Source organism: Belonocnema kinseyi, chromosome 1 (assembly GCF_010883055.1).
Source record: "Belonocnema kinseyi isolate 2016_QV_RU_SX_M_011 chromosome 1, B_treatae_v1, whole genome shotgun sequence".
Classification (NCBI taxonomy): domain Eukaryota; kingdom Metazoa; phylum Arthropoda; class Insecta; order Hymenoptera; family Cynipidae; genus Belonocnema; species Belonocnema kinseyi.
Genome location: NC_046657.1, coordinates 110,867,693 through 110,871,672, shown reverse-complemented (window position 1 = coordinate 110,871,672; position 3,980 = coordinate 110,867,693). Strand labels below are relative to the sequence as shown.

The window sequence follows — 3,980 nt, the reverse complement described above, 5'->3', positions numbered from 1 at the left end:
ATTTATTCCGTAGTTCCGTGTTTATATGTAGCGATACATGTCAACCTTTCTAACCTCAAAACATCTTTCTACTGCTTTACCGTCATATTTGACGAAAAATGATAAAACCAGAATTCGATTTCGTAGTACGGTGAGGGCAGCACCTCGATAGGACAGAAAATGTGATGTCCTATATACGAGTATATAATTCCCCACTCTGACGCCCCGTACCGCATCTACGTTTATAATATCTTTGGTTGAAGTCCTTCAAAACTTCAAACTTTCAAAGCTTTAGTTTGAAAATTTAATGGTTTGCAAGCTTTCTCTGAAAGCTCAAGAATGGAAACGTAAAAATTTCGAAGTTTCTATGTATAGAAACTTTAAATTTAAATAATTAGGTATTTCAACTTCAATCAACAGCTAACTTCACTTCGTAGATTGCTAAGGGGAAAACAAGGGATTCAGTTCATTTTTGCCCTATTTTTCTAATATCTTCGTAAAAGCTAATTTTTCCTATATAAGTGTATTTGAAAAATAGATTTTTTTTAAATTACTATTTAATGAAATAAAAAAAAGATAATAATTAATAATAATTACAAAGATATTACAGAAATACATGTATGTTGTATGTATTTGATCCCCTGTTTTCCCCTCAGCTTTTACGAAGTGAAGTTAGCTGATTGTTGAAGTGAAAATACCTAATAAAGAACTTTAATATTTAAAAATGATTGCATATTTAAGTTGAAGCTTCAGTCTTTGAAAAATTATCAATATGGTATCTTCTATATTTGAAAGCTTCAAAAATGAAACTTCAATTTAAAAATTATTTTCAATTGCTTTGAAAAGCATAAAAACATTTTTTAAATAATTATTATTTTTACCTCGTTAGTGCCAAGGACAAAATGGCTGGTCCCACACTTATGACAGCTGTTTTTTGCCAAGTGGTCATTGCTCCTAAGCTATATGCCATTAGCACTCCAAATGAAACCAGAACAGGTCCTAAGCTTGCAAGCCAAGCTCTCTGATGAGGGGCTGCAGCCTATTAAAAACAAAATATTTTTTCAACCTCTAAATTGATTAAATTGAATAAATCTTTAAATAAGTAATTTTCATTCGCTTGGGGGCTTCATATTTCAATCTTCTTTTAAATTCAAAAGTTTCATTTGACAACTTCGGTTCTAATGATTTTTTCCCAACATAAATTCTTCCTTTAGAATTTAAAAATTGGTTAATTTCCCAATTTGGAACTGTTAAAAACTTTAAAGAGTCCAAAAATGGAAGATTTCACGAAATGAAGAAATGAAAATTGAACATTTTCACTCGTTTCGAAACTTTAATTTCCTGCTTGTTGATTTCGATTTAAAGTTGTAAGACATTAAAATATGACAACTTCACTAACAAGGAAAGTACCCGAGGTGTACCTCACCGATTTTCTATAAAAAAATAGTAAACATGTATTTTTTATTACGTGTTTATTCAATAATTCAAAGGGTGAAAAACAACCTCAAAAACAATTTTTCTTTAATATCTCCAGAACGAATTAAATTTTTATAACCAAACAAACGTTAGATTTTTACATTCTCATCATTTATGATTGAGAAAGTATTAGAATTGTCGGAAATTTGACATCACACTTTTTCAACGGATCTCCACATTTCAAGACCCCCTGAATCCGAAAATTAGGTTTTCACGATGGCGTCTGTCTGTCTCTCCGTCCGGCCGTCCGTCCTTAAACACGATAACTCTCGAAAAAATGAACGAATCAAATTCATCTTTGGCACATTTTGCATGGAAGGATTGCAACCCTTATTTTTTACAAGGGTGAATGTGATTTTTTCATATATTTTATACAGAAATGTTCAAATCAGATACATTTCACTATATATTGTACTGTTATTAAGAAAAGTAAAAATTAAAGTTGACATGTTTCAGGGTTTTTGAAAATATTTAATTACAAGGAGGGATTTATCCATACAATTAATTTTTCATTGTTGGAAAATTAATCACAAAATACGTTTTAAATTTTAATCTGGGAGCGCTTTTTTCAGTACATTCATTAGTAAATTCATTAAATTGTTATATGAAAGACATGTCCCGAGAAGCGTCTTTTTTCAAGGAATAAGTTAAATAAAAAAATTCCTATGCGTTCTTGAGAAATAAGAGATAAACTGTTCCTGGGGGTTAAATTTAAGGGCGGCTTTCAACCCTTAAATGGCAGCATTTTAATTAATTTTTTCTTCGAAATATTAATATAAAGAAAATATTTAAAAAGATTAAAACTGATTTCCGAAAATTTCGAAAAAGAATATAGAAAATTTCAAAGCAAAACTTTACAAGATTGCAAGATAGCAAAATTGTAGACAAAATTCAATTTAGTTTAAGAGATCCCGAGTCGAATATAGGTCGTTTTTATATTCTCCATGGTGCTGAATGAATTTTTTTTGGTATAAAGAATTCTTTTATACTCGTCATCCTTATTTGATTCTCTTAGGTCTTATTTAGTACAATTTTAATCCTCTTTGACTAATTTTCAAAATTTTTGCAGTATTTTTCAAGTTCTCATTTACACCTCTTATAATCTCTACAGAATTTTGAGTCTGATTTTAATAGTCTAAAAACTCTGGGATAATTTAAAATTCGATTTATAGGTTTCAAATGTAAAATTATTGAAACTCATATTGAAAATTAACTAAAACAGTCATGAATAACTATTTTGAAATGTTTAAAATTATTACTATTTATAAAATAATGATGTGGCAAATCATTAACATTTACTGCATATTATAATGTGAGAACATTTATTCGAGTTCTTTTTGGTTGATAGACAATCCAACGTACACTGCATTATCTATATTCATATAAATACAAACATAAATGTATTTGCAATATGTTGATACAATAATATATAAGGCATTTTGACATTAAAGTCGATTTTATGGACTTTGAATTACACGGAAATATTTAAAAGTGATATATTGCTATTTATTTGACAATGAAATTAATTTTCGGTACAAAAATTAATTATCAGAAAAAATAATTCAAAGCAAGTGGATTAGTTCCTACACAGCCAAAAAATAATTTTTTAATAATTAATAAATAAATAATGCACAATTAATTCATCATTAATTAATAACTATTATTAGTCAATCAATCAATAACACAGCCACACAAAAAAAAACAAGTGTGCGGATCTGGTAACAAGACAAACGTATTCCTATGGATTTTGGGGCGCTAAATTCAAATTCGGTATCAAAAATCACCCATCACGTCATGGTTGAGCCATAACCTCAAAAAATGAGGAAAAATCATGCACTGAGGCAAATAAATTTCAAAATAATGCCAGTGATGCAAATTTTCTCTTCAAAAACCTGTCGACAACTGTGAAGGATCAACCCTTGCCTGATATCAACTTATTTAACATAACTTCAGCCAACAGAACCTGACCTCACCTAACCTGAATTAACAGAAATTTATTGAAGTACACGTAAAGCTCTGAAAGCATATTTTCCCAGTAGCAAATGTGTGCTACATCGAATGGTTCAATTCGAGCCTAACCTAGAAATGAATCTAACCTAGCCTAACCTAACCTCGCGAAACACAATTAAACTGATTGTGTTGTCCCGTTGTGTTTGCGGTACCGTTTCATTCAGCTTCGGCTTAACCTACATAGAGGTTTAATCTATTCTAGCCTAACAAAACCTGACCTAACCTAACCGATTACGCTGGCAACCCTGGTCTTGCGTACTTTCATATTTTGACATTAATAGCAGTATATGCCTGGAGTTTCGTAACCGCTTGTTGCTAGAATTATTCGCCTGTGTCTGTTAACCAGGGCACCTCCACGTGGTGACGGTGGGCAAGAACAAGGGGAACGTTTTCATCAAGATATAAAAGTGATAGAACAACGATATCAAGGTAGATGGGACGAGGTCATGATGGCTGATTTTTGCTGGATGTTGAAAAGGGAAACGAATGTAGGTCTTAAACGTAAGCGTAACCCT

General features: G+C 31.0%; 1 protein-coding gene across 1 annotated transcript in view; it reads left to right on the top strand.

The window, feature by feature from the left end:
• The window catches only part of LOC117179597 (probable polyol transporter 3), a 34,484-nt gene that overhangs the window by 21,524 nt on the left and 8,980 nt on the right, over nt 1-3,980 (top strand). The window lies entirely within an intron of this gene.